The sequence below is a fragment of the Hippopotamus amphibius genome, chromosome 7 (genome assembly GCF_030028045.1).
Source record: "Hippopotamus amphibius kiboko isolate mHipAmp2 chromosome 7, mHipAmp2.hap2, whole genome shotgun sequence".
NCBI lineage: Eukaryota > Metazoa > Chordata > Mammalia > Artiodactyla > Hippopotamidae > Hippopotamus > Hippopotamus amphibius.
The window spans coordinates 98,316,003-98,339,309 of NC_080192.1; the positions used below are offsets into that span (position 1 = coordinate 98,316,003).

Here is a 23,307-nt window from a genome sequence, read left to right on the forward strand (position 1 = left end):
GCCATGTAGTTTTTACAACAATGACCTAATTAATTTGAGCACGGACCATATTATTGCTACTAGAGTCATTTTCTGTCACAAACTTAATTTCTAGGAAATGTAACCTGACGAATAAGAATGCTTTAGCTCTCCACATGTGCTCCTAGAGACCAAAGGCAGATTTAAAATAATAATAAAAAAAATGCCAGCATTATTAAAGCCAGTATGCTTGATGCCAAACTCAATTTGAAGCCAGTAAACATCAGACTGTATTTCTAATCAGTTTTAGAATGTAACATATTCCATATTGGGTTCACTGGAATTTGTCTCTCTGCTTTTTACTGGCCAGCTGCACTCCCTATGCATTTTTAAAACATTTCAGCAAAGGCTTTTGCTGTTCTTAGCAGGGTTGGTAACTTAGGGTCTGTTTCTGAGCTCATTCGTCATTCTGCGGTGGCATTGAGTTAGGTTGGCAAGGGAAGGATTTGAGGCATGGAGGGTGGTGAGGTCACTTCTGACCCCAGCAGGGAATAGGTGAGCTTCATTTGCCTTTACAATAGGCGCACAGCTACTGCACCTTGGAAGATCTCTCAGGTGCCGCTCAGATGGGCGCATGTAAATGCCCTGTCAGATGCGGAGCCGGAATATTAATGCTGCTTCCACCAGCGCACCATAATAAAGCTGTACACAGCAAGCTTAATATGCAGTTAGTCTGGGGAATTGTGTAAACTTAGATAGCCCAGTGTGAAAGACAGTGATGTAAAAATGCTGGCTATGCCACAGTTCCCATTCTTGTTCTCCTTTGATCTATAGCAAAATGAAAACATCATCCTTTCCTCTTCTTGGAGTTGTCTCCCTGGCTCTGCCACCTCCCAATCCCCCACCCGAATTTTTCTGCATGTGCTGGTATGGAGAAATGCGACATAATTTGTTTCATGTGGTTAATTACAGGCGTTTGAATATTTAAAATTTTAAATAGCCACAGTTCCAGCTTTTCCTGTTAAAAGTATGTGATTTGAACAAAGGGAGAACAGTGTAAATATTTGTGGTGATTTGCAACACCCCTCTTTCCCCATTAAACACACACACGCACGCGCGTGCATACAGACATTCAGTTTAAATCTAGCGCTGACTTAAAGGACTGCTGTACCTTCATTTGTACTTTTTTTTTTTTAACCAACTCTCAACTGGAACTCCATTAAAATATTTTACCATTATTTTTGAGTCCACTGTTGCTTGAGGTTTTAAAGAGGATTTTTATAATGTGTTCATTTAACAGAATCAACAGCTGTCAGAACCGGTTGTGGTAAATCCACAAAACGTACAAAGAAAAATACACAACGTTTCCTGAAACAAAACACTCAGAAAAATAAGCTGCCAGGAACTGGCGAATGAGAAGTTTGCAGACAGGGCACTGGAGTGTTTCATCTCTTGGTTCACCCTGGGGACCGATGTGAGCGGATCTGATGCAACGCCGCTGGAAGGCTTACCTGCACAGGTTGCTGCTCTGAGCTAGGGCCCTGCACAGGGGCTAGGCTGGGCGACAGCTCGTTCCCTCTCTGCCCTCCTCTTTTCTTTTTGACCTCTTTAGATAGATAAAATACCAAGTTCTTGGCTTGCTAAACAACAAATTATACTCACTAAAGGTGAGATGATTAGGTTTAAACTTCCTGTAAAAGAGGTGAGAATACGCTGTGCACACCCTTTTCCAGATAGGGTTGGCAGCCTGTTATTCAGAATGGAATTGCCCCGCCAGGGAATTCCCAGTGGGGACCTGGAGCAGGCGTGTTGATGAAGGGGATGCCTGGGGACCTGTGGTCACTCACAATGAGTTTCTGTTTGTATCTTTGCCTGTTGTTAGCATTGGCGATGAACAATTACACCTACGATTTGATTTTAGTTTTAGATAGAGGTGAGTCCAGTGATTAAAAACTCCCATTAAAATGAAGAATGGAATTACTGTGAAACCTGCCAAGGTGCTTTCAAAAAAGAACACAGGAACTGTGGTATCCCCCCTTTCTCCACTTACTGTTTTATTTTGGAACTTTCTAAAAAACACAGGGAAGCCTCTTGCTAAGCATCGGGGCACATAGATTTATATTCATCAGTTGTTCATTTTCTTGATATGTAATGATGCAGAAAAAACTGCAGAAAAAAATCACATCTTACCAATTTTTAGGGAAATAAGGTGTAGCTTGGATTTTTACCTTAGCTGGAGCACAGGGTACTACGTGCCACGTCTGCTTTTTAGGTTTTAAATATGGAGTTTCTCTTTGGGTCAAAAAAAAAATATCTGAAGCATTTCCTTTTACAACTCAGGGGATACCAGGATTTCATGATTTATTTACATTTAGGGGCAGCTCACAATGAGCCATTTACTGCTCATTTTAGCACCCCCCCCCAAGTCTTCCAGTTCATAGTTAAAACAATGCATTAACCAGTGTTAAATTTTAAATCTCATGAGTTTCTCTCTCCTACTCCATCCCATCCTAAGATTAAAAAAAAATTCTTTTACATTTAAAAGTGAACATTGGCTACTGAAGAATGATTTAAAGGCTGAGAAAAATTTTAATAATAAATCATAACCTTCTCATGTTATGTTTTTGTTATGTTAAGGGGAAAAAATCAATAAGGAAAAATTTAATTCTGATAAAGATACTCTTGGATCTTTGAAAACAACTGCTGTCCTTTTAACTAAAACATTTGAGCAGCTTCAAAGACTATGTATTTCTTCTGATCTTGGAGCTGTGTGACTGGTAGCAAGCAAGAAAAAAAAATCTTATTCTACATACAAGTGGATTGCTTAACAAGTCTGCACAGACACGTACTTGTTTGTACAATAGAGATAAAAATTCCTGTATAAAAATAATTCAGCTGCTGACAGCAGGCATTGTTGTTGGACCTGTCTTTTGTGCTTGTCCCAGCTCTGGGCCCCCTCCTCCACTACCTACTTGGGGCAGCTTGCTGCCTGCAGACTCCTGACCAGAAGTTAATTGCTATATGTTAAATGTATAGGTATTGTATCTAAAGAGGAACATCTCAAGGCTTCCTATATGCATTCCACTCTACTTTCTGATATGAGCGTGGCATTGCCAGCAGGGGGGTGGCAGGCAAACGCTCTAATAGGGAAAATGACTTGAAGGCAGTTAGGGGAAATTTGGCCTTCAAGTCCCATTTGCTCTGCAGTGTAGCATCGGTTTCTAAACTTTTGTTTTTAATCTAATTCTGATTTACTCTGTCACATCCCATATCAACCCTCATTGAACTCTACTCATGTAGAGTAACATTAGTGTCAAACGGAATTGGTCAGGACTGCGGACCTGTGGTTCATACAGATGGTCGTGAATGTGGGTTCTGTACAGCTCTGCATCCTGTTCTTTCTAATAAACGTTAAAATATGGTGTGTTTCTGAGCAGGGTCTATGGATTAAGAGAGTCGAGGAATCGGGGATAGTACGTGAGGTTTTCTCTCTTCTCTCTCTTCCTCTTTCCCACTTCCTTGATGTACCTGCATTTCAGGTAAGATCTACTCTAGGAAAACATCTGAGGTCGGGTGGTGGAGGGAGGGGGAGAAGAGTGGCAGAGAGAAGCTACTGGAATATTTTCAGTAGGGGTTCAAGCACAGTCACCAAAGCAGAGAGCCCTTTAGGTCCAGCTTTGGAGCCGTAAGCACGGGCACGTGGTCCTTTCAAAGCTGTTATTCTCAGTCTGACTTGTCCACCAGCTGAGAAGGGATTTACATATACTTCCATGCTTTCACCTGGATCGAGTGTTTGGGACGGCAGTGGGCGAGGTGTTCACTGGAAATTCTGTCACTAGAATTTCTTAAATGTCGTGAGGTTAGTAAGGTGTGAGTTAGTTTCTTCTCCAGATTGGTAATTGGGACGCATGAACATCCAAATTCCCACGATGCTGTCTAAGAACTGGGGTAGGGTGGTGTTGGGTGGACACCCTAACTTTCGGGATGTCAGCTGATGTCTGTCTGACCTGTTCCTCTTGGGTTAAATGCTGCCAGTGCAGGTTGGGCATACCCCCAGGAAGATAAATACCCAACGACAAGATTTTCACTCCTCAGGATTAAACCACATCTCGCTCCTCTGCCTCATACCCTCTCCTTTCTTGCTCTTTTCCCTTTGGAAGCAGAAACTTCTAAAATAAATGCCACTCCAAGCCGATGAAAAAGCTGTTTTTATACCATAGTGGATGTTTACACAGGAGATTCAACTTGAGGGGAAAAAGGCTTTTTGGGAGGGTGATGGGACTTGCGTTAATCTGTTTTGTTGGAGGACTGTGCAGTATTGCCTGTGAGCAACTCTGGGCTGTTTTTGATAAATTACCATGTTTAGAGATAGGTTTGGCTCTTAAGGGCTTAGTTTTATGAACAAAGTCCGTAACGATGTTTGCAGCCTCTGTTTGTCTCTTAGCCCCCTTGGCTTCACTAGAAGCTCAATGTTTAGTTTAAGCTCAGTCTGGAAGATATAACAATTTTGCATTAAAAAAATGAGGAAATCATAGGAAGAAAAACCCTTTGCTTTTTGGATGAATCTTACTGATAATTTGCTAAAGCTCATTTGAATTTTAAGCACTTCTTTAATCTTCAAAGGCTAAATTGCTTTATGAATATGCATGGTGTGGGCAGACTTCAGTTCATTACCTAGTTGTAAATTCTAATGACCATTAGGTCCTTCCAGTAATTGCGAATTGTTTTGCATTTTTGATTGGCCTATTAACATGTACATTCGGTGCACATCAGGCTGGCCTGTCAGCCTGCTGAAGGAGAAAAAAAAGGTGAAAATTGTTTATAGCACCAAGATTCTTAGATTTTCAATCTTGCAAAATTGATGATGTAAAAAAATTAAAGCCGTGTTTTTTCTTCTCAAGATTGAAAGTTCACCAAGAGATTTGACATATTTAATTTACATGATGACTTTGCACTCCTTCATTAATGCAATTTGCATATGAAGCTGTTGTTAATCACTTTTGATCATGTTTTGTGTATTAGCTGCCTCAGTGGCTCTCCTCCTCAGATGCCCCAGTAGAAAGGAGCAAAATGATGCATCTTCTTGCCAAGTTTCCTTTGGTGAATTGAGGAATTAGAAGTCTAACCTTGAGTAATTACATATGTTTTATCCTTTTTCTTTTAACGTTAAGTACAGTTTGTGGAAGTGTTGGCTGGAAGTCGTTCTCATTTGGGGAGAAGACTGTAAAATTTAAGTGTATGATTGAGGCACATCCAGATACGTACAGAAATATGTACATCCCTGTTCCCCCCCCAAAAGTTGTCCAGCAATTTTCACTGTTAGCAGTTTGATGATGGAGAGACTTGACTATTCCAGTGTATTAAGACATCAGGCTCTTTTGGAGGAGAGGTGCCTACAAACTACAGACCTTTCTGACAATGCTTTGGGTCTCTGCTTTGAATAGATGGCTTGCACCTCCATGTCCTGGGCCTGGGTTTGGCTGACCTCTTTATCTTTTAGCTCGAGTAAGTTTTCCTGGGGCCTTCTGCTCTCAGCTGCTCTCTCTGTGTCCTCCCCTCTTCACTAAAGTAAATCGTGGTCTCTGGGCTACTGGGTGCCTCCCTCAAAGTACACAAGTGCCCTGGTTGTGAAAACAAGGTGCTAACGAACAGTTTCCGATTTTTGAGAGTCTGTGATTTTGGTGTGTTTGCCTTTGCTGTTGAATAGCCTGTGCTGTGTTGTTGATGTTCATCTTTGGTTTAGGAGTTTATCACTGGTTAACAAGCAGAATCAGAACATTGAAATTGATATTCTGATTAAAAGGAATGTTTAATGAAAGAAAATAAATTGTGATGGAAAATGAACGGTGTGTAAGAAACATAACTACAATTTTAACCTCCGAGGGACCCTAGCACTGCCCTACCGTGACTTCCATCTATACCATGCTAAAAGCATGCTTCAGTTCAAAGTTGTTAATATTCAGCTGGGAAACAGTATCCAGAACACAAATAAATTATTAAGTGCATGAACTTTTTAGGCAGTAAGATGAACTGATGGGGTCCATCTGTGAGATCCAGGGGCTTTTTATTTGTGTGTGTCGAGCGATTCTGCCCTCTCCGACTTCACAGCCTTTGGTCTCCGGCCAACTGCATGCATAATTGATTCCACACGCACTATCATTTTCTTGATGTAATTGCTTTACTAAGATATGATGAAATCTAATGGATAATTTGCTATTTGAAAATGGACAAAAAAATGTTCATATTTTTTATTGGGAGGAAGGTAGTAGGCAAGGGGGTATTCAGATGACCCGGTATTTAAGAAAACAAAACAAATCGAAAAAGGCAAAACTAACGTAGGCAGGCTGCTTCGTTCCTGTTGGTTGCGGGTAGGAAGGTCTTTGTGACATATGGAAGCCAGTGTGTAAATCTCTCTTTCTATCTCCTATCACACCCCCCCCCCTTCATTCCTCCTCTCTCTGTCTCTCCCCCAAACTTTACAAGAAAGGGATCCTAACAAGGTAAAAAGTAAACAATTTAGTCATCACAAGCCTTATTATTCAGTCTGTCCAGGAGTTTTGCCATGTCGGTTTATTTAACTTCCAGGAATGTAAACACTGACACAGCCCTAGAAGCAGCAAGAAAGATTACAGTATTAGAGTTAAAAACCCTGGGCATGGAGTAGCTGTGCTTTATACTCCGCTGTAATAGCACTTTACATTGAAACATAATGGTAAGTCGAAACCGACTGGAAACTTCTGCTTATATGGAGTACAAATTTCATTCTAATAGACTGGCATCATCTAGTGTACCCAGAGTAGATTGTTATATAATGGAGAGACTGTATAAATGTCAAGTACACAAATAACTCTACAGGAAGTAAATGAAAAGTATTAGAATTTCTTAAATCACCATTAAATTTTGTTGGTGGGACAATCTCATTAGCTCCTTCAAAATCATGTGTGGCTTTGCATAAGGCTTTAAGAAATGTATTTTGAGGGAATTTATGGACATTGAAACATTATTTTAATCCAAACCAGTTCATGCTTTAAATGTACCTTAAAAAAAGTGTACTGTTTTTCAAAGTACTTAAAGGGAGTGGAGGGGTAGAAAGCATATAAAGCAAATCCATTTCACTGTGGCAAACTGTTTTTCAAGTAAAGTCATAATAATGAACAACACATGATCTGAAATTTGATCAGCAAACATACGCTTATGCCAAGGAATTTTCTTTCTTTTTTTCCTTTCCCTTTTTTTTCTTCCTTTCTTCCTTTCTTCCTTCCTTCCTTCCTTTTCTTTTCTTTCTTTTCTTTCTTTCTCTCTTTTTTTTTTTTTTTTTTTTTGCCGCTCACATCCCAAACTTCTGTAAACCAGGCAGAGAGTAACTATTGTAAGGGGGCAACCAAATCCTAATATACAGAATGGAACAGCTAAGCTGTCTTTTGGAAGAAACATTAACGTCATCACCACTAACAACAACGACAAAACAACAACAACGACAAAACAACTCTTTTTACAAAACTGGAAATGACAGAATAGTTTTAAAAGGGAAAAAATTACAAAAACCCATCCTACCTTCTGATGCTCAAAACTTCAAACTATTAATAGACCACCAGTGAGATAGACTGTCTTTGTGCCTTGAAATGCAAAATGAGGGAAATAATTAGCAGAGGAACAAAATTCTCAAAATTTGAAGAACTTCTGTGATTACTGGGGGTACAGTGAAAAGAAAATGCAAATTTTTTCCTGATCTTAATTAGATTCGATTGTGTGGTGGGTGTGTTGGATTTGGGGGGAGAGGGAGGGGGCAGGGAGTGCTGGGGTGACGTGAGGGGCTTCGGGATATGAAGATAGGTTAGCAGGGGCCTGGTGGTGTGGCAGGAAGGCAGCTTCCAGCGCCGGTGCAGTAAACAGTGCTGATGGGGCATGAATCCTGAGCCTTTAATTCCATCTAGGTCTAGAGGATTTCGTTTGTCCTTCCAGGGGAGGAGTGGTCACTGGTCACTGAAGTAACAGCCCGGGCTGCCTTAGGAAGGGGAAGCAGCCTGTGGGTAACTTTTCCCAACCACATGGGAGGGCTGAGTGAGATGTTACGGGCCCTGCATATGCACCGTGGCCATCAATCAGTCTCTCAAGGTGGCATCTGCACAAAACCCCCAGCACCAGGGCACTGCTGCATCACCCCTCCACCCCGCCAAACACACTCTTCAGAGTTCAGTGATGGTGGTTGGCCAGAGTCCTGCCAAAGTATGTGTAGCAAGTTTCGCTGGCTGCATTTCCCCTTGTGTGAAATAATAAAAGCCCTGGCCAAGGCTTATGAATCTATTTTTGTTTCATTAATATTATTTATTATGTATTTTATTAATATTTTTAGGAGGGACTATGCTCTCATTTGACCATTTGTAGTTATAATTAATACATTCCGTACCGGTTGTAAAAAGTGTACTTGCATTTAATTGTGAGTCAGGATAAATTAATGGATATGATTTAAAACAAAATTCACTTAAAATTTTCTTGCAGGGAACAAAAGAGGGAGCAGTCCCTGCATTTCATTTATTTTCTGGGTGAGTTGTCTGTGGTGAGAGGGTCCAAAGGATGGTGTGAGTCTAACAGGATGCATATATATGTCCAAGGCCCCTTGGCCACAGGGGGAGGAGGAAAACCTGAGCCCGAGGAGGGGCAGCCAGGAGCTCTGTTCTTTTCTTTAATTTCTGAGGTTACCGGGAGGGGCTTAAGCAAAGTGGTCAAGCCCATCTGCGCCTGAGAAGGTGGTAAAGAAAAGAGGTTAGTGGCAAGAGGAAAGGAACACAAAGGGAAAATTGTACATTGGGAGCACTGCGCTCCCGGCTGTGGTGTAGCCAGACTGGTTTAGCAGACAGAATGATAGATTGTTTTGTCAAGGGTCCCAGGGTGTGCCCTGAACTTGAAGCACTTTGTTTATCTTGAATAGAAAGGGAAAAGCGCAGACATAATCGATGTCTAGTTTTTAGGAGCTCGAAGGAGGTAGGAGAACAGAGAAGAGTCGGGGAGGTGGGGGAGGTGCCGGCCGTGGTTGTGGCTGTCCATTAACAGATGAACTTGGCCGAGGGCCAAGCTTTAGATGAGAGCGTGTCAGGGCCCCAGTGCAGCCAAGCCTTTTCAGTGGTGGGTTTTTTTTTTCTTTCTCTCTCTTTTCTTTCTCTCTCTTTCTTTTTTTAAATACCTGCCGACTGTACATCAAATGCTCCCAGGTCTTTGGCTAAAGGCAAGAAAAAAAAAAAAAAAAACCATACACAGCTCAATTTTTTTCCCCCCTGAACCAGTTGAGGCCAGTCTTTTGGCTACATACAGTTTCTATCATCTTTCCTGGCTTGCCGTTGGGAAAAAAAGAGTTGTGATAACGCCCGTAACCCGAGGGCCGGGGATCGGAAGGGTTGGTGTGTTCAGGAGACCAGCGTGTGTGAATGCGGGTGCCGGAGTGTCTGTGCGCGGAGCCAGGGCGGGGCTGGCGGGTGGGCCTGCGTGTGCAGGTAGGAAATTGGTGGCTTAAAAAAAACCAATTTTTTAAATGGCTGAAGTTAAACTCCTTGTTGAAAAGGACCTGTGAACTAATCTGTTGGTGGCTGAGCAAGATCACACACAAGCAAGGCGCAGGAAAGGCAGGGGTGGGGGAGAAAAGTGCCTTGTCGGAAGCATGGCATTTCCCGAGCAGGGCTGATGGCAAATCCATGTGTCTGGGCTTGTTTTGTTCTCGATTATCTTATCTTCTTTGGTCTGTTGCTGTGTTTTTTAGTTTATTGTGACATTATGTATTCACTTACGAGTGTTGGCAAGCAAGAGTCATCAGCCCAATAACTTCCTGACATTTTTGGCTCTTTTAACGTGCAGTCTTTTGCCCTCTTGCCACAAGTGGCGAGGTAATTGAATTTCCCTGTTACTCGCTGGCAGGAGGCATGTTCTGGCTCCCACCAGAGGGGCTGCTGGGGCTAACACTGGGTCCAGAGAATTCCACGTAGGGGACACTGGGGTTTCCAAGCGGTCTGGAGGCCTGTCCAAAATGCAGTTCACACAATAAAAAATCTTTTTTTTTTTTTTCTTCCCCTATCATGGACTGGAAAAGGCACCACCATCGTGAACATCCGTGTAAAATATGATGAAATAATGTTTACTTCCCCAGGCTGAAGCCTCACAAGGGAGGTGAATTTTTCCCCATCTTCGTCCAGGAGCCAGTAGAAACTGGGAAAATTTGGAGGTCTCTGGGTTTATTCCACAGATAACCCCCCTAACTCAGCCAAGCCCTTAGATGCTGTCTTCTCTCTCACTGAGGTTGTCTTTGTAACCTGCGTGGTAAGAAAAGGAAGAGGACCTGAAAGAGGGTAAATCAACTCTTAAAAATATGTGTGTGTTTTTTTTTTTTTCTCTTTTGAGCCTCTGTGAGTGCCTGGAATAAAATGGCAAAAAAAAAGCGCTGCCGTTTCTGGTTGTGTGAGCTTGGGCAGATTTCTTCATCTCTCCAAGCTCCGGTTTCCTCATCAGCAATGGGGTGGGGGGCTGTCGCAGGACCCACCTCGTGGGATGTTGTCAGCATTATATGAGGATGCTTGCCTGTTTTCTCAAGTAAACACTAGAGAAAAGCCAGTTGCTATTATGATTATGATTCACGGCTTCGAACATTTTTCTCCTTTAAGGATTGGGACCTCGACGTTGTTTCTCCCTGTGTGTGGGGTGAGCAGGTTGGGATGAGAGAACAGGGCAGGGAGGGCTCTGAAGTGCTCACAGATTCTTTCTGTCTCAGGGTGGGCTCCTGTGGGAAAGGTCCTGGGGTGGAGAAAACTCAGGAGCCCTAGCAGATCTGGTGTGGTGGGGCAGTGGGTGGGGGGCTTCTCTCTATCAGCAGCTCCCTCAATGCTTGGCCTCTCTCCCTGCAGACATGTGCTGCCTCACCTGGAGAATGTGCCTGGGTGTGTGGCACAGTTGCTGTGGGTTCAGAGTCCTTTCTCACCACTGACTGGTAGGGAGGGTTTGGGTGAACCATTTAACCCCTGTGAGTTGGAGATAACCCAAAGAACCTCCCTTCCAGGGCCGACGTGAGGAGTTAATGAGAAAAAGTGTGGCTATACCGGGTGCACGCCGGGCGCTGCCGCTGCCATACTGCGGGTCTTGTCCCATCGTTAATCCACCCCGCAGCAAGCCCAGGAGGGAAGTCCTCTTAGCCCCATGTAGGGGAGGAGGAAATTGAGGCTCACCAAGGGTTAAATAACTTCCCTCCTTAAGGGCTCACAGTTATTAAGGATTCTGTCCTTTGGCATCCAGTCATTACCATCTACCACCTTCTCATGAGGTCTGCAGCTTTCTGCAGTGGTGCTGGGATACCAGTTGGGCGGGAAGCTCTGGTGCTGGACGGTTGGTCCTCCTGTGGGTTCTGTGGTCGAGTTTTTCAATCTTCTGGGAAGGAGAGGAATGTTCCCAGCCAGTCCCTGGGCGGCTGTCCTGGGCGTAGTGGCGGAGTCTTGGAGCTGTTGGAAAGAACAGCAATGTAAGGAATTCTGCTTTGCAAGTAGTCACTTCTCCATCTGTCCGGAGTGAGCCAGAAGTGGGGTGAGGGTCCTGAGAAGATGAGGGAGGGGGTTTTACTACGTGTGTGTGATGTGGTTAGGAGACAGCAGAAGACTGACCAAGAAACCCAGCTAGGGCTTTTAAGGAAGAGCTGGTGGAGTCTGGCTTTCAGCAGTTCTGTTCGGTTGTCTCTTTGGCATTCTCTTCACTCACCACACCTTTAAAGGGTCTGGAGAATCAGAATTACACTGTGAGGGAGAGAGCGCGTGAGAGAGAGAGAGAGAGTGTGTGTGTGTGTGTTTGTGTGTTTGTGTGTGTGTGTGTGTGTGTGTGTGTGTGTGTAGGGGATTCTGAGCGGTAATAATCTGCTTCAAGGAGGTTTTCATGTCTGGCCGAACAAGCGCTGTGGTAAGGCGGGAGTCCGGAAAGCATGCGAGGAGACTTGAGGGAATTTTTGAATGGAAACTACAGTCAACAGCTCCACATGATGTACATGTGGCTTTCCCCAAGGCAAGTTTTCAGCTGCATGGTGGCCTCCCCCAGTCACTCCGCAGGCTGCTCTGACACCATTAATATTTGCTGAAGCAAGACCTGAGGTTCGTTGCAGAGGGATTACATAATGTATTCCAAAACCAAATGGCAGGGTTTTCCTTTTCTTACCCATCCTTTCAGATTGGCTGGGCCACCATAGACCACCATTTATATAATTTTAGACTCATTGGGTAGTCAAGAAGCGCCTACTGTGTGCAGAGGCCCCATGGGGGAGCTGACAAGTGTCAGCTGGGAGCTCTGCTCACGTGGTAACCCTTCTCTTCGAACCAAAGGAGGCTGTTTAGGTAGAGCCAGCACAGAGAGGTTGATGCTGGCATGGATCCAGGTGGTGTTCTGAGTGGGGAGCAGGGAATGGAGGTGGCTGCTGGGAATACACGTGGGTAGAGAACCCCAAACCTTCCACTACAGTTCTTACTCTGCCCTGGGACTAGATCCGTGCTTCCTTCCTTCCCCTGGCTCCCCACATCTCTATACACCCTGGGTTCAGGACTTCTCAGAAGAGAAGCTCTGAGTTTTGTTTGCTGGGACCCCTAGACTGAAAAGCTCAAGTGATAAAAAGAAGAACACCATTGCTTTAGAGCCCCCGTGCCCCTGCCTCCCCGGTTTTCTCTCCGTTCTCTAGAAGATCAGGCCACCTCTCTGACGGTGGTTTTCTGTTTCTTTTTCTTCTTTTGGCTCTGCCTTCGTTAAGGTAAGCACGAATTGAATGTCCCGAGAGGCAGGCCGGTGACCCTTCAGGCCAAGTGCCTGGATGTGGCAACGCTGTAATAAATACAGAATGGCGAGAGCAATGGAAATTTAACAAAGCCATAACTGAGGAGACCGCAGAGGGGCAGCGGACTGGTTAAGAGGCTGTTGGATGAGCTGGGTAGTATTTCTACTTCAACCTGATTGAAATGTCGACTAAAAATCAATGCTGTTGACTAGTGATAATTTACAGCATTCCTGGTGCTAAGTAGTTCCCCGCTTAAGAATGCGTTGGCTGGGCAGAGATTAGTGCGGGGAGTTGTGTGTGTCACAATGAATCAGACGCATTATAGGTCAGCCCTTTATTTGTTTCATCATGACTTTTATACAGTTGTCATGTAATTTATGGCTGCTTTCACGTTGTCAAACATTTTCATTGCATCTTTTTCCTTAACACACTCCTGACACAGACGCGCTGTCTTGGAAGGCTTGGTATTATTTCCTAATCTGAGAGGAGGCCTATAAACCAGCAAATTACACTATCTTCGGGCTAATCTAAATGCGCTGCAGATTAAAATCAGAGCTCGTTTGTCCCTGATGCAAATTATTAAGTTCTAATTATAAATATCCATTTAATTACCCCATACATTTTTATTTTGTGGACCCTTTTGAGCACTGCTGTCTGCGACAGGGGGAGATGCATAGGAGACAATCTGCGGTAATTAATGTACACTCCCCAAATGGTAAAGGATAAACATATGCTGCTTTGTTTGTCTTATTTATTGATTGATTAGATGTATAGAGATTTTGGCATCGGCACAATTCGAAGTTGAAATCCTTTTAAAAATGAAAACTATTTAAAAATCTTTGGGGGAAGAAAAAGCACAATATAGCCAACCCAGAGCTTTCAGTTAGAACACATTGTCCTAAAATACGGGATTTTAACCAGATTCTAAATTTGATCCAATCTAGATTTTGCAGAAGTTAAGGATGAGAGAAACCATACCTGTTTTGCACCTAGAATTTGAAATCATTGTTATAGAAAAGCTATAATCTTAAAAAAAAAAACCCAACAACAATATTCTGGTTTCCAGCTCTGCTACTATTCACTACTAGGAAACTAGAGTATCTGCCTGTAAGAGGAAGACAGTTCCGTTGAGAGCATTGTGATGAACTATTTTTGATTACCAAATAAAAAAGTAAAAAAAAAGAGAAAGGTAAAATAAAAATTTGTACTAGACATTTACTCTTCCGTGAAGGCAATGGAAAAATTACCAAGACTGGTTTGGGGGATGGTGAGGATTCAGGTCTTTTGGGATTTTTCTAAAACCAAACTTTGACTTTTAATGATAGTGGAAAGACACTGGTCTGGAAACCAGTATGCCTGGCTTCTGACCCTGGGCTGTGAGACCTTGGGTTCCCCTCATCTCTTGGCGTTTTAGTTTCTTCATCTGTAAAATGGGTAGTCTGGGCCAGGTGGGCCTCTAAGCCCTCGTCATATTCTAGCCTACTCTGAACACCACAGGCAGATTCCCAACTTCCTTTCTTTCCTGCTCTTTTTTTGGAATCTAGTTGTTGAATGGGGCTCCCCTGCAAAGAGGCCAGAATATTTTCTTGATTCGCCTCAAAGATGGAGGCTACACTGAAGATGAAGGCTTGAGCTCACGATCCCGCGGGAGAAAGCTTAAGAGCAACTTTCCAATTGCTGGAAGCAAAATGGGAGCATGGTATAATGGAATGGTGATAATTCACAGAAGTTTCCAGTCTTACAAGATTTCTCCATCTTTTAATTGTAGCAAGCTAGTTTTTTTGTTTTTTGTTTTTTGATAAACGCCAAAGAGTGTAATGTGTATTTTCTCCTAGTTTGCTTTTTTGGGCAACTGTAGCTATGTCAAAATAGAAATACGTTTGACAAAGAAATCACTTGAATTCAAACAACCAGGTGTTTTAAATTCAATTAACTGACTGAATTCAGTGATATTTTCCTTCTTCCTCTCCCAAAAGCTGGTTTCCCTGTATGGACATAACCTACATATGCTGAGTTCTTGGAGTTACAAATTCTTGCTTGTTAAAGGCATCCGATGCAACATGTTTAGAAGAACTCTCCCTCTGTTAGCGTTGAAGACAGCATAAATTGAAGGAAAAATGTTTTTTTTTATTCCTCATGTAGGTAAAAGCATATGGCTGCTTCTGCGATGTGATCTTTGCAATCCTTTTTCTGAACTTGATGTTTACCACTGACTTTTAGCACGTTTTCCATGCTGTTCAGCAAATACCATTGATATGTGGTATTAAATTAGATATAAGATGATGTTTTCAGAAGCATGCTGAAAATCAACATTCATACTTGGCCCTTGGATAATGATTATATGAAACTTTCTTTTATTATCCCATGTGCTAAGAATAAGGGGGAAATGAACCAGTTGTGAAATATGTGGTTTTTTGTAGGACACAGGCACTCTTGAGATCTATAGCATCAATAAAAATAATTTATTAAAATTACTGCCTCTTTAATTTATAATGTTTTGGGAATTTTTTTATTAGGAATGCTCTATTATATTAGGGCACTGATAATCAGCTGTTTCAGATTTTGCATGCTCTTCTGTCTCGGGCAAAAAAAAAAAAAAGGTGGGGAAAAAACCCAACAGTGAAGAGGAAAAAGTTTCGCTCTAACTTAAGCCAAACGAAGATAACGGACAGACCGAATGAATGGCAGCCACCTAGAGGCACTATTTTTCCCTTCGGTTATTACCTGAAGAGAGAGCGTGATAGCATTCATGCCAAAGAGATAGGCGACAAAATATGTATTCAGATATGAAGTTTAGGATTTCATAGCCTGATAGTCTCTCTCTCCCCCCTCCAACTGTATTGTGCAAATGTATCAGCTGTTGTATTGTTAATGTCTGATAGGATGCTGCTGCTGGGACAGTCTTGGCTTACTAATGGGGTCAGCTGTGTCACAATGTGATACGTGGATTATGTTTACTATGGCATATTTTGTTTGCGAGCTGGGCTCTGAGATGGGAGCAGATGATAAATGAAGGCACCCTACTGTTTTCACACTAGTTCCTGTGGTCCTGAGTCTCCAAAACCATCACAAGCACTGCTGACAATGGAGAGGGCATAATTGACTTCAAAGTTTTAGATCTCTGGCTGAAGTTTAAGATGTGATAGTCCATTATACTAATGTCTTTACTTAAAGGTCCTATTTGACTTTAGGGTTTGTTGCTAAAACCTTGGTAAATTCATGAACCTTTGGGCTAGTTAAATAACTTTCCAGTGGCTTTCCGTGCCTGGATGATTCGTTTGCTTCGGCTCCTGTGTGCGTGTATGATTTCTAAATTTATTTCTCAAGTTTCACTGGCAGTGAATGATTTTTCTTACTGGAGTCTTGTGTGGTATACCTGTAAAAGACTTATGATGTCTTTTGAAAAAATTCCCCAACACTATCATCATGAGATATAACATATACACACACACATTTTATGTGTACATACATACCACATGAATACACATATACATTACATATATAATATATATATTATATACAATATATAACTATATATTACATATATAATATGTGTATATATATACACACACACTCTATATATACATATAGAGAGAGACACTGAGAAAGTAGGAAGATCTTTAGATTTACTATGATTCCATTAAGTTAGTATAAAAGTTTTAAAAATTGTTCATGTGAATACCTCTTTTCATCGAATTCTGACTTAGGCAAATAGCATCTTCATGCTACTTGTGTTTGAGGGTCTGTTATTGACATAGCCCTGGATTGAAGGGCATAGTTGCAAATTTAGGGACAATAATCTCAAGCTGAAATCACATATGGCCGCCTGTACCTTTTGCCTTCACTGAGTTGAGAAGGCTGGTCTTTCTCTCACTCGGTGGCTGTAACACTTGTTGCCTGGAAGTCCCTTCTTCAGAGTTCTGCCAAGAGTATATTTCCCGTGACCCGCCTCTGCATCTGGTTAAATAGACTTCAGTAATCTGTACACAGTTACTTCTTACTTATTTTATATCCTGAAAGATATTAAGTCCAACAAGCTTTTACCCACCGAGTCTACAGAAAAAACGGCCAGGCAATTTTTGTTTCAATCTCCGTGTCTCTCTGGAGCAGTAGTTCCTGAGGCTGATCAATAGGTTTTATTGTAGACCTCACTGTCTCTAAAAGCACTGTGACCTTATCCTGTCTAAAAATAGTATTTGCTCTTGCCTGCAGAACCTTGACCTGTGAAAACCCATTTGGAACATAACTGACATATCTAGTCAGCTGTATATCCAAGACATGCTCTGTGAATGAATTCTGTGCAGAACTGTCCAGGAGAACACTTTCTTCAAAGAAAAATAAATACCTGTTCTGAACACTGGGAGTGCACCTGCCTGCTGGATGCGGTGATGGGCCACCTGGTGGGGGAGTAAGGAAGACTCGGGGGCTGGGAAGTGTTGAGAGGAGTGAGGACCCTCACAGAGGACTTCTGGAGGGTGCATTTGGCCCCCAGTAGGGCAAGGGACTGCAAGGGGCAGGAGTTTGGGCTGAAGTGCAAGATAGCTCTAAACAAAGTCCGTGACCCTTTTTTAGAGACTGATTCTCCCAACGCTTTCCTTGGCAGCTTCAGTCTCGAACCCTGGTGAAAGGGACGCTCCGAAGCATAACCTAGATGGAAAGAAGTATTTCAGAGTCTAAAGTAACTTCCCTATTTAATGATAAGAAATTACTTTCGCTTTATTTATTTATTTTTGGGTGTGATAACGGTTTTGTGGTTTTGTAAAAAAGAATCTTTATCTTTTAAAAATACATACTGAAGTATTTACTGATGAGATGATAGGATGTCTGGAATCAATGTAAATAATCAGTGGGCAGGGTTGGCAATAGATAAAATTGGCCACGAGTTGCTAGTGGTTGAAGTTGGATGAGGCGTACCTGTGAGCTGATTTATACCATTCTTGCTAATTTGGTATATATGTGAGATTTTCCCAAAAATAAAGGCGCTGCCTGAGTGGTAAAGAGCAGAATGGCCTTGTTTGGTGGGTGTTGTTTCTTCACCAAGGGTTTGGCCCAGAGGCAGGTGTCCTGTGGTGAGGAAATGACCTGTGAGCCCAAGTCTTGTATCTGGAAGGTTCACTGCTAAGGGGGCTGTCTTAGCTTCTGCACTGTGCTGCATCCTCCTGGAAGAAAAGAGAGGCCATGGTTTTCTCGGCGCATGAAGAAGAGTTGGAGGTGGAGTTTGACTGAGTTTTAGCGCTGGTGCCTCTTTTCATCCTGCTGGGCGTTAGGAAGAAGCAGGTGGGCAGGGTTGGCTTCCCTGGTAGTGTTGAGGAAGGCAAGGCTCTTGGGCCTTCCCATGGCCATTGGCGCCCTGGCTGTTAGAGAAAGGTGGTTTGTCTTAGAGGAGGCTGACGACGCTCTAAGGAAGAAGGGGACGAAAAGTGCAGTACAGAGAGGACTGGGGCACGGCCCCTGACAGATGAAAGGCAGCGGTGCAGTGATGGCATGGTCGCGAAGGGGCACTGCGTTCTCCCATTCAGCAGCAGCCAGGACGGTGGCCTCATGGCTTGAAAGCGAGGTCGCTGGCGGTCCTGGTGCAGCACGTCACGTTCGAGCCAGGCTGGGCCTGCTCTCTGCCACGTCTGCTGCCTGGAAGCTGAGCCCCGCCGCTCCGGGCCGCCCCCCCGGCACGGGGCCCTCCGGTTTCACAAGATGTCCGCTCCCGCGCGCTTCATGCAGCGGCTATTATTAGCAAGTGTCAGTCAGTTATCTTGAGAGTGGCGTTTTTAGCTGCCATCTAAGTGCCTGACACTTGGGTTTACAGCAGATTAAATTAAATTTTAGGCTGGTTTGGCTTCACTGGCAGTAGACAATAGGAGCAGCTGTTGAAGAAATGTAAGTGGGCACCCTGCAGGACCGGTGTGTGTGCTTGCATGCCTGTGTTCGTATGTGTGTGCTCAAAGGTGCACCTGTGGGAGTTCTGAGCATGCAGGGGACTCTTGGGTGATTAGGGACCTGATAGGCCACAGTTGAAGGAATGGGAAATAAGGTGCTGCTGTCTGGGGCTGACTGTGGGGCTACACCTCCTTTTTAGCTTCTCCCCGTTTTATTCCTTCTTCAAAAAAGCTTTCAGACAAATAGTTTCTCCAACTTGGTTTGGTTGTGCTTGGTTGGCAAAGGAAGTGCATGAAGCTGGAATCATCTTTCTACTGTTTGCACATTCACACCAGTGTGTTTCTGCAAAGAAGGGGCTAAGCTTGCATGAAAACACCAGTGGAAACAAGCAGAAGGAGGGTGTGGATGACTTCTGGCTTATTGCAGCGTGGTGACCGAGTTGATCTGATGGGTGATGTAGGCAGAATATCTGGCTGCCTCTTGTCCTGCTTTATATCTCGGATCCCCGTAGGTCCAGCACGCAGACCCGCAGAAGGGTGGGAGGAGGGTTTTTGTTCTTTTAGACGCAAGTATCTTATCCTTGGTGCTTGTGCCTGGTGTGGTTGTGCCTGTGAATTCAGGACCTTTATGCCTTGTCCTGTTGAGTCAGAGCAAAGCAGTGCACATCAATATCACTTTTAAAAAATGCTTCCCAAAACTCTGGGGATAATTTCTCTTTCTTATAAGCAGAATGCACATGTGTACATTATTCCACAGAAGGGCAATCCTCTTTACTTTTATCATTTAGATTTAAAAAATTCTGTGGCACTTGATTTCAGTTCCTCAGACTCCAGAATTCATACTCGCTGATTAGTAATACATTATGCAAATAATTCAGTTTACATATCCAAATACTGTTTTGCATCATTCACACCTCATGTCTTGGAAAAAAAAAGTGAAATGTTTCCTCAAAATAAACAAAACCTGCAGAAGAGTTTATTGTAAGGGTGAAAATTAAAGAGGCACCCATTTGCCTGGGAACTTTTGAGGAAAATTTTAATACTCTTGCATAAATAATTTTGCAAGGCCTTTTTTTTTTTTTTTTTTTTTGGCTTTTACCCATGGGCCATGCCATTCAAGGTATAGTGTGTTATCTTTCGCCTTTTGAATTTTTCAGTTTTTGGAAAAAAGAAGCCATAATACTACATCAGATACACATTTGTGCATAAATACCTCAGCCATAAGTGTAAATTCAAGCTAAGTTATTTGAAGGAGGTACAATAATTGCTTACCAGTGACATGAATTTTCTGCCAGAGAGAGGGGAGAGTAAGCAGATGCAAACTTTTATGCTCTGTGTCAAGAGAGAGTGAAGTAAGCATAGCCACGAATGGTTAAGGTATAGGCTGGCAAATGGCAGTGCCCTATAAAAGTGTCTTTTACGCCCAGTGGGTTTTTATTGTCATTGGAGGAATTCAGGAGAATACAGGATGTGACCTGGAGCCCTTGTCTGAATAAGCACGTTCCCATGCCCACATGAGTGTCTAAACCAGTGGCTTTGACCTCATGTGTCAGAACAGAATTGGTCTCAGACATCTGCCCAGGATTTCAGCGGTTCGAGCCTCACTCTCTGGAGTGGTTCACTTACTGCTGCTGCAAAGAATGTCAGATTTTAGGAGGGATCTCCCTGAGAAGGAAGGAAGGACGTCAGGAAGGGAAGAACGCAAGGGGGGACCTCGTTTTCTGCCTGTGGCGTGAGTGTTGTTTCTTGGACGATGCGCCACACCCATCCCTCCTAACAGGGTATAGACACGTTTTTGGCACCACGTGAAGTAAGCTTTCCAACATGGTTTTCATCTTTAACTTTCACATCGTTAAAAGTCTGATGTACTGACCTTCAGCTGCCTGGAGATCGTTCAGGGCACGGCACCAGACAGGTGTGATGTTTTGTGTTTTATGTCTCTCCATGTGGAGGTTACAGCATCAAAAAGGCTGAACAATCCCTTAAAGATGTTGATGCCCATATTCTGAACACGCACGGTCCTTTCTTGCCCCACTCTCACACCGACTGTTTTTTGTAGCCTGTATTTGATAGGGCCCTTGGTGTGCCTGGGAGACAAGAAACTTCTACCAGAGTGTCAGGATTGAGAAATCACACTACTCTTCATTTTCTCTCACGGGTTGAGAGACGTGTGCCGCCACAGCTCTCATTTTGCTGTGGGCTGTGGGGAGACAGATTTGGTAGGTGCTGTGGCTTCAGGTCTCAGCTTGAGTGACGGAAGGTCAGCAACAAGCAGCCCCATGAACTGCTGCCTTGAACGACTGTGTCTTGATTTTTGCCAAGAAGCTTGTTGATGGGGTCCGTTCAGTGTGGCTGGAGCCTGAATAGTAACTGCTGGGTCCTTCGGATGCCCTGTGGCCCCCCCTCTTACGTCTGGTTCCAGGTGGACTTCTAAGGGAACTCCATAATGGTGAGCAGACTCTTAATATTTCCTCAGCGTCTCTCACCTGCTCTGGTGTGTGGTGCTTCTCAGACGCGCGTGGTGCGTCTCAGCTTGTCCCTCAGGTCCGTGTGTGTGAGAAACTGACATTCTCACCTGCGATGCCCTCCCATGCTGGGCCCCACTTCTTACTTTCCACTTGAATAAGTGTATTGAAATTCAGGTGAGTTGGAATGCCATTTTACAGGCACAGTCTTGAGTCTACTCTAACGTGGGCACTTACAAAGTAAATACATTTTATTAGTACGAAGTGGTAACACGTCTTCGGACTCACTTCACCAGTGGCTGCAGCACAGCCATGTGGAACTGAAAGTCTGATCCATGCCACCTTCACTTCCAGTGCCTTATGCAGTGGGGGAGCAGATGCTGGTGGAGGGAACCAGACAAGATGTCAGGCCCAGCCCTGTCGGAGGGAGTCCGGATAAAGAAAACCTAGGCCTGCTTTTGTCTTTTTAAATTAAGATAGCTACATCTCAGTAATTAAAAAGTTTTAAAAAATTTCTCTTTCCCTAAAATTAACTTTTAGGGCAAGGTTCTTGTTCCTCATTGACCAGAGTATCTGCACAATCACAGAAGTCAGTACACGTCTTTGGGCATGGACATTTTCCTTTGTGCAAGGACACTTATTAAGCATGTTCCATGTGGATGTAGAATTGTGAAGTCCTGTTGTCTCCCGTGTCATTTTGCAGATGAGGCAGGTTGAGGCTGAGAGGGGAGTCAGGTGCCTAAGGTTACTCACCAGGCAGTGATAGAACTGACAGAGCTTGGGGTCTCACTTCCTGGCCCTCTGTCCCAAGTCTCCTGGCCCAGCAGGGCCCAGGGTGGCCCGCCTGGGCTTATTCTCAGAGACCCAAGCCACTCCCAACGCTTTTATGTGTGATGGCTCTAATGGTTTTCAGAACTGGAGCTTTGCTGGGGGAAGATCCCAGAGCTCTCTGGGCCACGCTAACCTAGGGATCCCATGGTAAAACCCAAACAACAAACACCAACCACCCGGGCCGTTGCAGAGGGCGGTCATGTTGCTTTGCCCCGTTCCTTTCTGCGTCCTCTGCCGTTTTGAAGGGGCCTTCCCACCGTGTTTCTTTATTGGGCTCCCGTGTTGTGGCAGTTCTGAAGTTTGCACCAGGTGCATGTGGAATAGCATGGCATTTGTATCCAGATCATCAGACATATGGGGTAGATGGAGTTGGGGTGGTGGTGCCTCTCTCAGTGCAGATGGGTCTTGAGAATTGGCCGACCCAACCTCTTCCTCTACTAGGGTTCTGTTTTTAAAGACATCTCTCCTATTCTTGAAATCCTTCCTTTTGTCTGTCTTAAATCCCTTATGCTTCGGGTTTAAACCCGTTTCCTCTTCATTCCAGAGAATACAGAGTATCTCATCACCCGCTCTGGGCTGAAACCTTTCATATTTTAGAATTCTTTGCTCTACTCTCTGCCATGGCTCCTTCCTGAGTAATCTCTAATCCCTAAACTTGACCTCATAGATCTATTATTTTTAAACCCATTTATTATTTTTGTACCTCTCTTTAGAACTTCCTGTTTCCAAAATCTTTTACTCAAACGTTAGTCTAATTACTGCTGAGTACGACAAGATGCCTTAGTGTTTTCCACATTCCTTACTCCTACATCTGCACTTGGGTATCTTTGCTTGTTTTTTAAAAAACAGTGCTTCATTGATGACTCATGCTCAGCTTGATGTCCACTAGGAACCCTAGATCTTCGTCAGCCATATTTAAATCCAGTTAAACTTTCACTCCCAACTGTATTGATGCCACACCTCTCTCTTCCCAGACACCCTTCTCTGTCCTTGTGCATATTGAACGCGGTTCTCCCCTCCTGTCCCAAGTTCCCTGGCCACCTCTCTGCTTTACCAGGTGATGGAGAGTTATGATCCTGTCTCTGAAGGTGCCTCCTCCCTCTTGGCTTCTCTCCCAGTGACAACTTCATGGAGGCTGAGAAATACAGTGAGTGGCCTTTCTTGCCTCACTTACTGCTGGGGAGAGAGCTGTTCATAACTTTCCGCTGACATCTGGAGAACATAGGTTTTGGAGGAGCAGAGCCCAGATTCCCCGCAAGCCAGCAGAGCCAAGTCTTTTTTGAGTTTCCAGCACAACCTGTGTTATAATAATAGGAGTCAGTCATTGTGTTTAATAGTAAAACAAAGCCTAAGTGCACGTCATAAGCACGTCTTTTCTGTGTGCTGGGGTGAGTAGAGG

General features: G+C 43.7%; 1 protein-coding gene across 13 annotated transcripts in view; it reads left to right on the forward strand.

Annotated features, from left to right (window-relative positions):
- BCL11A (BCL11 transcription factor A) overlaps positions 1-23,307 on the forward strand; it is a 98,621-nt gene that overhangs the window by 14,817 nt on the left and 60,497 nt on the right. Inside the window, exon 1 of one of the 13 annotated variants that reach the window (XM_057741582.1) lies at positions 1,372-1,625. The exons of the other annotated variants lie outside the window; for them this stretch is intronic. The gene's annotated coding sequence lies outside the window, so the exon portion shown is untranslated. Of the gene's footprint in view, positions 1-1,371; positions 1,626-23,307 lie in introns of those variants that run through there. 13 annotated transcript variants of the gene reach the window in all.